The sequence below is a fragment of the Chiloscyllium punctatum genome, chromosome 6 (genome assembly GCF_047496795.1).
Source record: "Chiloscyllium punctatum isolate Juve2018m chromosome 6, sChiPun1.3, whole genome shotgun sequence".
Lineage (NCBI taxonomy): Eukaryota > Metazoa > Chordata > Chondrichthyes > Orectolobiformes > Hemiscylliidae > Chiloscyllium > Chiloscyllium punctatum.
In genome coordinates this window covers 118,519,137-118,531,755 of record NC_092744.1, presented here as the reverse complement: position 1 = coordinate 118,531,755, position 12,619 = coordinate 118,519,137, and positions in this window count along the sequence as shown.

Below are 12,619 nucleotides of genomic sequence, written 5' to 3'. Positions count from 1 at the left end.
AGGTAGAACAAGCAACTTATGTTTGTAAGTTGGACTTGCTCAAAGGATACTGGCAGGTACCTTTATCCGAAGGAGTGAAGACAATTTCGGCTTTTGTAACAATGAATGGATGTTACCAACTTAAAGTCATAGAGTCATAGAGATGTACAGCCTGGAAACTGACCCTTCGGACCAATCCGTCCATGACGACCGGATATCCCAACCCAAACTAGTCCCAGCTGCCAGCACCCGGCCCATATCCCTCTAAACTCTTCCAATTCGTATATCAACCCAGATGCCTTTTAAATGTTGCAATTGTACCAGCCTCCACCACTTCCTCTGGCAGCTCATTCCATGCACGTACCACCCTCTGTGTGAAAATGTTGCCCCTTAGGTCTCTTTAATATCTTTCCTCTCTCACCCTATACCTATGCTCTCTAGTTCTGGACTCCCTGACACCAGGGAAAAGACTTTGTCTATTTATCCTATCAATGCCCCTCATGATTTTCTAAACATCTATAAGGTCACCCCTCAGCCTCCGATGTTCCAGGGAAAACAGCCCCAACCTGTTCAGCCTCTCCCCATAGCTCAAATCCTCCAACCCTGGCAACATCCTTGTAAATTTTTTCTGAACATTTTCAAGGTTCACAACATCTTTCCGATAGGAAGGAGACCATAATTGTACACAATATCCCAACAGTGGCCTAACCATTGTCCTGTACAGCCGCAACGTGACCTCCCAACTCCGTACTCAACACTCTGACCATTAAAGGAAAGCATACCAAACACCACCTTCACTATCCTACCGACCTGCGACTCCATTTTCAAGGAGCTATGAGCCTGCACTCCAAGGTCTCTTTGTTCAGTAACACTCCCCAGGACCTTACCGTTTAGTGTACCAGTCCTGCTAAGATTTGCTTTCCCAAAATGCAGCACCTCACATTTATTTGAATTAAAATCCATCTGCCACTTCTCAGCCCATTGGCCCATCTAGTTCAGATCCTGTTGTAATCTGAGGTAACCCTCTTCGCTGTCCACGGCACCTCAAATTTTGGTGTCATCTGCAAACTCACTAACTGTAACTCTTATTTTCGCATCCAATTCATTTAAGTCATGCAATTTAGTTTGGAAAATGCGCCAGCCACATTTGAAAGGCTAGCTAATAAAGTAATTTCTGGGTTATCCAATTGTACAGTGTACATCGACAACCTTGTGATCTTTTAGTCACACACGGAAGAAACATTTGCAGCATTTATTGGTAGTATTCAATTGACTTTGGGATGCAGGCTGGTGATAAACCTGGCTAAGTGTGAATTCGCCAAAGTCCGAGTCATGTCCCTCGGCCATGTTTTCAGGCATGGGCAGGTGGCCCCGACAATGCCATTAACAACGACAGCAGGACTATAACTTCTAGGAGTGAAAATGTTTACCAGAAGTTTGTACCAAATTATCGTAGTATGGTTGCTCCACTGATTGACTGATTGAAGAAGTGCAGGAAATTTCACTGTAGAATGTCAGAAGGCATTTGCCAACCTGAAAGCTGTGTTAGCCACTTCCCCAGCGTTAACGACGCCGAATTGCACAAAGCTACTCAAGATGCCTACTGATGTGAGTGATATGAGTGTTGGTGTTGTATTCTTACAAGATGACAATGAGAAGATAGAAAGCCCCATTGGGTATTTCTTCAGGAAATTGAATATTCATCAGAAATATTACACGATTGAGCTTGGTGTTCCAACATTTCAACATTTGTATTGTCAGTAATGGGACTTGGTCAATTGTCTGTACTGATCATAACTCATTAAAGCTTTTGGAGAAATGTAAAGGCTGCACTTCCATATGGTTTACATGGAGCTTATTACTGCAGCCATTCAAATTGAAAATGATACACATGGTAGGATGAGAAAATGTATATGCGGATGTCTTGTCACAACTTGGATAATGTAAGATGGAGGGATTTGGTGGCAGGAGTAAATGGACAGAAACAGAATGCTGGAGTGAATACTTGCATGGTTACAGTTGATGCAAGGTGTATGTATTGTCACGTAATAATAGATTATTACTAAGGGTTTTAAAATGAAATCATCTTCGTCTCTTATTAATGTTGCAGTACAATTATAATACTGGCACCAAACCAACAATGTGGAAAATTGCCCAGGATGTCCTGTACATAAAAAAGGACAAATTCCAGTCAATTAACGCCCCATCAGTCTATTCTTGATCATCAGTAAAGTGCTGGAAAGTGTCATGAACAGTGCTATAAAGCAGCACTTGCTCAGCACTAAGCTGGTCATCATCCTGGGCATTATTATTGACCAGAAACTCAACTGCACTTGCCACAAACACAGTAGCTACAACAGCAGGCCAGAAACTAGGAATACTGCAGCCTGTCCACCATCTACAATGTACAAGTTGGAAGTATGATGGAATTCTCCCAACTTGCCTGGATGGGTGTAGCCCCATCAACACTCAAGACGTTTGACTCCATCCAGGAAAAGCAGCCCACTTGATTGGCACCACATCCATAAGTGCCCACTCCCTCCACAACACATGCTCAGTACACACTGCTGCTGCTACTATCTACAAGATTCATTGGAGAAATTCACCGAGGATCCACAGACAGCTCCTTCCAAACCCACAACTACTTCCATCTAGAAGAACAAGGGCAGCAGATATGTGGGAACTCCACTATCTTCAGTTCCTCTCCAAGTCATGCATCATCCTGACTTGAAAATATAACGCCGTTCCATCACTGTTAGTGGGTCAAAGTTCTGGAATTCCCTCCCTAATTACATTGGGGGTTAACCCACAGCATTCAAGAAGTCAGCTCACCCCCACCTTCTCAAGAACAACTGAGGACAAGCATAAAATTCTGGCAAGCCAGCAACACCCACATCCAATAAAATAAATAAAAGATTGTGTGTTCATTGTGTGTGTGTGTGTGAGAGAGAGAAAAACCATACCTCTGTGTGCGTGTGTCTCTGTGTGTGTAAGAGAGAGAGAAAAACTGTGCCTGAGCGTGTGTGTAAGACAGTGAGTCAGAAAGAGAGAGAGAGAGAGAGAGAGAGAGAGAGAGAGAGAGAGAGAGAGACCATGCCTTCGCGTGTGTGTGACAGAGAGAGATAGCGAAAGACTGTGTGTGTATCTGTGATTGTGTGTGTGTGTCGGGGGCAGGGGGAGTGAGGGGTGTGGTGATGTGAGGATGCTGTTATCTTAAAAAGGTATTTTTGTCCTGTGTTTTTTTTAAGAGAGATTGTAGAGCAGAGGTGCTGAAGAGTCCAGAGTGTTTGTGGCTTTTTCTTTAAAAAAGTTTAACAATGGAAAAGGAGTGACCAGTTCAGGTTCTTCTAGTTTTGGTCTAGCTGCAGCATTCCCAAGATGTTTTGAGCATCAGAAGGTTGCAAGCTTCAATAAATGATTCCTCACTGAGCACTCGGGCATTTCTCTGGATGTTGTTCCCTCCTGCCTGTAAGAATATGAGTTTGAATTTACCTTATTGCCAAGGGGTGTGTTTATGAGATGTTACAACATTGGAAAAGGAAATTAGTAAGTTACTGTATCAAGTAGTAGGTTATGTTTTCCAATCGTTTAGTTATTCTTAATGCCACTTTCTTTTGTTTGTGTTTCAACCGTAGTGTTTACGTGAATTCTGTTTGGTTTAATGCCGAGTGGTTTAACCAGTTGCATCACACCTGGAACATCAATGTCACATTTGCCTTTAAACAAAGAAAACCTTATTTACTTATCCATGCCTCAATGATTTTACAAACCTCTATAAGGTCACCCCTCAGCCCCCGAAGCTCCAGGGAAATTAGCTGCAGCTTCTTCAGCCTTTCCTTGTCGCTCAAACCCTCCAATCCTTGCAACATCCTTGTATATCTTTTCTGAACCCTTTCAAGTTTCACAGCACCCTTCCTTTACGAGGGAAATTGCACGCAATATTCTAACAGTGGCCTAACCATTGCCTGTAAAGCCGCAACATAACCTCTGAACTCCTATACTCAATGCTCTGACCAACAAAGGGAAGCATACTCAATGCCTTCTTCACTATGCTGTCTTCCTGGGACTACACTTCCACGGAACTATGAACTCCAAGGTTTCTTTGATCAACAACACTCCCCAGGACATTACCATGAAGTGGGTAAGCCCAGCCCTGATTTGTCTTTCCAAAATGCAGCACCTTGCATTTACCTAAATTAAACTCCATCTACCAACCTTTGGCCCATTGGCCCATCTGATCAAGATCCCATTATACTTTGAGGTAAACTTCTTCGCTATCCATTATACCTACAATGTTGGTGTCATCTGCAAACTTTTTATATATACCTTCGATGTTCACACCCAAATCTTAAATGTAAATGATGAAAAGAAGTGGATCCCGCATTGATCCTTGTGGCACATCACAGGTCCCAGGCCTCCAGTCTGAAAATCAAACATCCACCACCATCCTCTGTCTTCTACCTTCAAGCCAGTTCTGTATCCAAGTGGCTACTTCTCCCTGTATTCCATGAGATCTAACCTTGCTAGCCAGTCTCCCATGAGGAACCTTGTCAAACGCCTTACTGAGGTTCATATAAATCACGCCTACTACTCTGCCCTAATCAAATCTCTTTGCTCCTTATTCAAAAAACTCAATCAAGTTTGAGAGACATGATTTCCCATGCACAAAGCCATGTTGACTATCCCTAATCAGTCCTTGACTTTCCAAATACATGTAAATCCTGTCCCTCAGGATTCCCTTCAACTGCAACGCAACCCCCTCCCCGCCCCCAATGATATCAGGCTCACTGGGCTATAGCTCCCTGGCTATCCATACCACCTTTCCTCAGTAATGGCACCATGTTAGCCAGCCTGCTGCCTTCCAGCACCTCATCGTGACTATCGATGATAAAAATATCTCAGCAATGGGTCCAGCAATCACTTCTAGCTTCCCACAGATTTCAAGTGTACACCTGATCAGGTCATCGGGATTTACCCACATTTATGTGTTTTAAGACATCCAGCACCTTCCCCTCTGTAATATGGACATTTTTCAAGATGTCAATATTTATTTCCCCATATTCTATTTCTTCCATGCCCTTCTCCACAGTAAAAACTGACGCAAATACTCCTTTAATATCCCCCTCCCATCTCTTGCAGTTTGACACATAGGCTGCCTTGCTGATCTTTGAAGGGCCCTATCCTCTCCCTAGTTACACTTTAGTCCTTAATGCTTTTTTTTGTAGAATCATTTTGGATTCTCCTTAACCCAATTTGCCAAATCTATCTCATGCCCCCTTTTTGCCCTCCTGATTTCCCTCTTAAGTATACTCTTACTGCCCGTATACTTGAAGAATTCACTCAATCTCTACTGTCTGTACCTGATGTATGCTTCCATCTATTTCTTGATCAAACCTTCAATTTCTCGAGTCATCCAACATTCCCCACACCTACCAGCCTTGCCTTTCACCACAATAGGAACATACTGTCTCATTATCTCATTTTTGAAGACTACTCATTTTCCAACCATCCCTTTACCTGCAAAAAATCCGCACATAATCACATTTTCAAAGTTCTTCCCTCATACTGCCAAAATTGTCCTTTATCCAATTTAGAACTTTAACAGTTAGATCCTGTCTATCCTTTGCCAGTACTATTTTAAAACTAATACAATTATGGTCACTGGCACCAAAGTGCTCCCTCACTGACACCTGCCCTGCCTTATTTCCCAAGGGTAGGTCAAGCTTTGCACCTTCTCTCGTAGGTACATCCACATACTGAATCAGAAAATCTTCTTGTACACACTTAACAAATTCCACTCCTTGAATGCTCCAGTTTCCTCCCACAGTCCAAAGATGTGCAGGTTAGGTGAATTGGCAACGCTAGGTTGCCTGTAGTGTTAGGTGAAGGGGTAAATGTAAGGGAATAGTCTGGGTGGGTTGCTCTTTGGAGGATCGGTGTGGACTTGTTGGGCCGAATGTCCTGTATTCCACAGTGTAAGTGATCTAATCTAATCTAATCTAACCTTATCTAATCTAATCTAAACCCTTAGCACTATGCCAGTTCCAGTCGACATTTAGAATGTTAAAATGCCCTACCATAACACCCTATTATTCTTATAGATAACTGAGATCTCCTAACAAATTTGTTACTCAATTCCTCACTGATTTTGTGGAGCTCTGTAGTACAACTATTTTTTAATCTGTAGTCTGTACTGTTTTCCCTTCTTAACTGGTTCCTCCATCAAGGGGAACATTTCCTTACTGTCTACCCAATCAACACCTCTCATTATTTTACACATCTCAATGATGTCATAGAGTCAAACAAATGTACAACACAGAAACAGATCATTCAGCCCAACTCGTCCATGCTGACCAGATTTCCGAAATTAACCTAGTCTCATTTACCAACACTTGGCTCTATAATCCCTTCCAATTCAAGTTAAAAATCACACAACACCAGGTTATAGTCCAACTGGTTTATTTGGAACCACTAACTTTCAGAACGCTGCTCCTTCACAGGTGGTGGTGGAGTTTTCTAATGCCCCTCCCGATACCTTTTATATGTTCCTAGCCGCGTACTGGCCTGCACTTTAACTTGCATACACGCACTGCCTGTTGCATGCAAAAGTTGGCCCTTCGGACCTTGTAAATCTTTCTCCTCTCACCCTCAAGCTATGCCCTCTAGTTCTGGACTATCACACCCCAGGGAAAAGACGTCTATTTACCCTATCCATGCCTCCATGATTTTATAAACGTCTGGAACGTCACTCCTCAGCCTCCAACACTCCAGGAAAAACAGCTCCAGCCTATTCAGCCTTCATTGTAGTTCAAACCCTCCAAACCTGGCAACATCCTTGTCAATCCTTTTTGAACCCTTTGAAATTTCACAACATCCTTTCTACAGGAATCAGAGCAGAATTGCACACAATACTCCAAAGGTGGCCTAACCAATGTCCTGTACAGGCACAACATGACTTCCAAACTCCTTTACTCGATACTCTGACCAATACTGGAATGCATACAAAAAGCCTTCTTCACTATCCTATCTAACTGCAACTCCCCTCTCAATCTCTCTGGTCTAAGGAGAATGACCCAATCTTTCCAGTCTCTCTTCATAACTGAAACTCTCCAGCTCAGACAACATCCTTCCAAGTCTCGAGTGCTCGTATATCCCTCCTTCAATGTGGATTCCAGAAATACAGACAACAAGCTAGCTGTCCCCGAGACAATGTTTTTGATAGTTCCGACAGAACTTCCCAGATCAAACTCTGTGCTTAACAAGGAAAGGCGAGTTTATCACCTGTCCCGGTGTTTAAGTGACTGGTGGACAGGCACAACAAGGTCCCTCTGATCTTCAGTGCTTCCCAGGGCCCTATAGTTCATCATGTATTCCCTTACCATGTTTCTCCCCCTGTGGTCTAATTCTATCTTCCTCACTGTTTGCCATCACACTAGTTTTCATATCATCCGTGAACTCACTGATCAATCCTCCAACTTTCAAGTGAAAGTTATTTCTATAAACCTAGAAACTGCGAGGACCCAATACTGGCCTCTGCAAGATCCCACTGGGCACAAGCTTCCAGTTACAGAAGCAATCTCAACCATCACCCTCTGCTTCCTGCCACTCAGCCCATTGTGGATCCAATTTGCCAAATTTCCTTGGATGCCATAGGCTCTTGTCTCTGCCATCAGTGTCTCATGCAGGACCTTATCAAAAGCCCCACTGAATTCCAAGCAGCCTAGACCAAATGCATTGCTGTCGCCTCCACATCTGGCCCCCTCTTTGATAAATTCAATCAGGTTGGTCAGATATGACCTTCCGTTAATAAAACCACACCTACTGATCTTGATTAACCCCTGCCTGCTCCAAGTGCAGATTCATTCTGTCCCTAAGTATTCATTCCAACAGTTTCCCCACCGTCCGACTGATTGGCCTGTATATTCCTGGTTTATCCCTCCTTCGTTCTTGAAGATCTTGTCACATTGGCTGTTTTTAATTGATGTCTGCAGCCAAGTGTTAGGTCTCTTGTTCAGTTTGGGGAAAGTAGAAAGGGTCAGTGGTAGCGTCTTTACCTCTGAGCTACGAGATCCAAGTTCAAGTCCCACCTGGTCCAGAGGAATATCATACCATCACTGAGCAGGTTGGTTGAGAAACTATCTCCAAGGTGTTTTTCATTTACCTGGAATTGTTTCCTCCTCTCCTGAAATGACTTAGTTAATCCTGAATAGACATTCCAACAATACCTCTGCACCTGAATGGCACTATCTCTTCTTAATCTAATGTTGCTTGTTCCTTCCATCCCAACCTCTTTTGGGAGCTTTCCAGCATTCACATTACCCCAGTTATGTGAGTTTTTCAGCTTTTAATAACTTTCACATTCGTGTCTTTGCCAGTTTTTTTGAAAATCAAGGACCAATCAACCTGAAATAACAGCAGGAGTTTATTTTCTTGGATACACAATATAAACTTACACACACACACACACACACACACACACACACACACACACACACACACACACACACACACACACACAGGCATGGTTGAGGTTTTGATGGAGAGATGATTTCTCCCAGGACTGAACCCTGATCTCGGATGATGACCTCTGCAGGGAGACAGACATTAACTGCAATGACTTCTTGGATCTTCCTGTGCAGCATCCCTTCCATCGACAGCATTGGTCTGTTTGGGTGCCTGCTTTTCTAAACCGTATCCAAGCTGCAAGTGATGATAGATTCATAACAGTTTTCCTCCAATCCATGTTTAAGGCATGTGTTTGTGTTATTTTTCACTGAGTGTTGGTCTAATCTTCTAAAATGGGGAGTGGCTTCCATCTCAGCTTACCAAACCAGCGTGCCTTGGGGACCCTGAGGAAATGATAAGGGAAGTGTATCTGTACCATTCCACCTTCTGCACCCTATACCGCCAGATAGCGCTCCCTCAGTACCTCAGAAAGCATCTCCTCAGTATGTTTATCCCCAAAGAACCTCGACAAAACATTCACGCCCTCAACACCTCAGAAAGCAAACCTGTTACCCCCTTGGACCGTGTTCATCCCCAAACCTGTTCTCACTGTGATGACCCACAGCCACCCCCAAGAATGGAGCCCAGGGACTAGAACATTATTTGAGTCTCTGGATTGATCATAGAATGTGGAAGCAGGCCATCCGGCTTATTAGGTTCACACTGATCCTCGCCAGAGCAGCCCATTCCCCATCCCCCCATCCCCCCACCCATCCCTGGATCCCTTCATTTCCTCTGGCTAATCCACCTAGTCTGCACATCCTTGGAAAGTGGGAGGGAACTGGAGCACCCAGAGGCTAACACGGGGAGAATGTGCCAACTCCACACAGACAGTCGCCCGAGGTTGGAATCGAACCCGGGTGGGGTGAGGCAACACTGAGCCCCCGTGACAATCCCACCACATCCTCCCCGTTGATGACCGTTTGATGTTTATTCTCGGGGAGTATCTAATTTGTCTAGCGTTTATTTAAAAAAGATTAGGGAAAGGGGCAATGCTTCCATAAGCTCAAGATGCTCGATCCCACTCGAAAAAATATTTATATCAATTTCAAAAAGAGACTTTATTCACAAAAAAAACTTTACGTACAAACATAGTCACTAAAGTTCGTTTCTGTACAGTCTTTACAACAAGTCTTTGTCATGACATATATACTCCCCTTGTCTGATTAACTGAAATGTTAGGTCTGAGCAGTTCCTTCTGAATTAACATCACAAAGTTAAATTGAGAAGAATCTCTGTGAAGTGCCTGTGTTCTGTATCTGTTCTCCCATGTATCCCGCCCTCCGAATACAATACCTTACACAGCCTTAAACCTGTTTGTCAACTTTCAACAGTAGCAGCCTCAGGGCATTGAACACAGACTGAATTACTCAGTGACGCTTGGATCAGGTCAGATCAAATTCTCAAGCAAACAGATGGCTGGGGAAATTCAGCAGATCAGGCAGCAATGGTGAAGAGAGAGAGGAACAATTCACATTTCAAGTGACCCTTCCTCAAAACGGTCTGTTCTGAAGGAACTTTCTCACCGAAATCACTGGATTGAAAGGTGAACTCTCTCTCTGTCTCTTTCTCCCTCTCCCCTCAGAGATGTTGCCAGACATGCTTAGCTCCTTCAGCAATCTCTGTATTGATGTTTCAGGTCTCCAGCGCGTCCGGACAGATTGTTTTTAGTGTTGAAATCTCAAGCTTGCTCTATTAAAGGGATTGAATTCCTCTCCCATAAAGGGGGAGGGCAGGGGGCAGTTAGATCAGCTAACAGGTTCATGATGCCAACATTATCGGCTCAATCTCTATCATGGAGGAGAAAGTGAGGACTGCAGATGCTGGAGAGCAGAGCTGAAAAATGTGTTGCTGGAAAAGCGCAGCAGGTCAGGCACCATCCAAGGAGCAGGAGAATCGACATTTCGGGCATGAACCCTTCTTCAGGAATGAGGAAAATGTGCCAAGCTTTTTAAGATAAAAGGTAGGGAGGAGGGACTTGGGGGAGGGGCATTGGGAATGCGATAGGAGGAAGGAGGTCAAAGTGAGGGTTACAGGCCGGAGTGGGGGTGGGGCGCAGGGGTCAGGAAGAAGATTGCAGGTCAAGAAGGTGGTGCTGAGTCCGAGGGTTGGGACTGAGATAAGGTGGGGGAGAGGAAATGAGGAAGCAGGAGAAATCTGCATTCATTCCTTCTGGTTGGAGGTTTCCTAGGCGGAAGATGAGGCGTTCTTCCTCCAGCCGTTGTGTTGCTATGATCTGGCGATAGAGGAGGCCAAGGACCTGCATGCCCTTGGTGGAGTGGGAGGGGGAGTTAAAGTGTTCAGCCATGGGGCGGTTGAGTTTTTTGGTGCGGGAGTCCCAGAGGTGTCCTCTGAAACGTTCCACAAGTAGGCAGCCTGTCTCCCCAACATAAAGGAGGCCACATCGGGTGCAGCGGAGGCAGTAAATGATGTGTGTGGAGGTGCAGGTGAATTTGTGGTGTATATGGAAGGATCCCTTGGGGCATTGGAGGGATGTGAGGGGGGAAGTGTGGGCGCAAGTTTTGCATGTCTTGCGGTTGCAGGGGAATGTGCCAGGAGTGGGGGTTGGGTTGATGGGGTTGTGAACCTGACGAGGGAGTCACGGAGGGAGTGGTCTTTCCAGAATGTTGATAGGGGTGTGGAGGGAAATATATCCTTGATGGTGGGGTCTGTTTGGAGGTGGTGGAAATGATGATGGATGCTGCGATGTATATGGAGGTTGGTGGGGTGCTAGGTGAGGACCAGTGGGGTTCTGTCCTGGTGGCGATTGGAGCACCACACTGTCACACACTGAGGGAGTGCGCACTCAGAGGGTTAGTACTGAGGGAGTGCTGCACTGTCAGACGGTCAGTACTGAGGGACTGCTACATTGCCAGAGGGTCAGTACTGAGGGATCACCGCACTGTCAGACAGTCAGTAGTGAGGGACTGCTGCATTACCAGATGGCCATTTCTGAGGAGTACTACACTGTCAAAGGGTCAGTCCTGAGGGAGCACCACACTGTCAGAGGTTCAGTCCAAAGGTAATGCCACACTGTCAGAGGCTCTGTACTCAGAGAGCGCTGCCCCATCAGAGCATCAGTACTGAGTGAGCACTACACTGTCAAACTGTCAGCACTGAGGGAGCGTGCATTATCAAAAGGTCAGTACTGAGGGAGTGCTACATAATGAAAGCGTCAGTTCTGAGTGAGAACTATTTCAGAGGATCAGTACAGAGAGAGTGTTGCACTGTCAGAGAGTCAGTACTAAGGGAGCACCACACTGTCAGAGGTTCAGTCTCGAGGGCAAGCCACACTATCAGTGGATCTGCACTAAGAGAGCACTGCACCATCAGAGGATCAGTACTGAGGGAGTGCCTCATTGCCAGAGGGTCAGTACTGAGGGAGTGCTGTACTGTCAGATGGTCAGTACTGAGGGGGTGCTGCACTGTCAAAGGGTCAGTACTGAGAGAGTGCTGCACTGTCAAAGGGTCAGTACAGAGAGAGTGCAACACTGTCGGATGGTCAGTACAGAGAGAGTGCTACACTGTCAGATGGTGAGTACTGAGGCACTGCTGGACTATTAGAGGTGCAGGACCGAGGCAGAGATTCAGTAACTGAGGGAGTGCTACACTGTCAATGGGTCAGTACTGAAGGAGTACTACACTGTCAATGAGTCAAACCTGAGGGAGTGCTGTACTTCCAGAGTGTCAGTTCTGACGGAGTGCTGTACTGTCAGAGGTTTTGTCCTGAGATTGAGCCACACTGTCAGAGGGCCAGTACTGAGGGTGCGCTGCATTGTTGGAAGGTCAGTACTGAGAGATTGACAGTACTGAGAGAGAGTACTGTCGGAGGGTCAGTATAGGACCATTTCCACAATGTCAGAGGGTCAGTACTGAGGGAGTGCATCACTATCAGAGCATCAGTGTGGAGGGAGTGCTGCATTGTCAGATGATCAGTGCGGAGTGAGTGCTGTATTGTCAGAGTCAGGACAGATGTATTGCTGTTCAGTGAGAGGGTCAGTAATGATGAAGTGCGCACTCTCTGATGGTCAGTACTAATGGATGGCCATGCTGTCAGAGTGTCGCACTGTGAGAGGGTTACTACTGAGGGAGCGCTGCACTGTGAAAGGGTTAGAACTGAAGCAGCCACCACGCT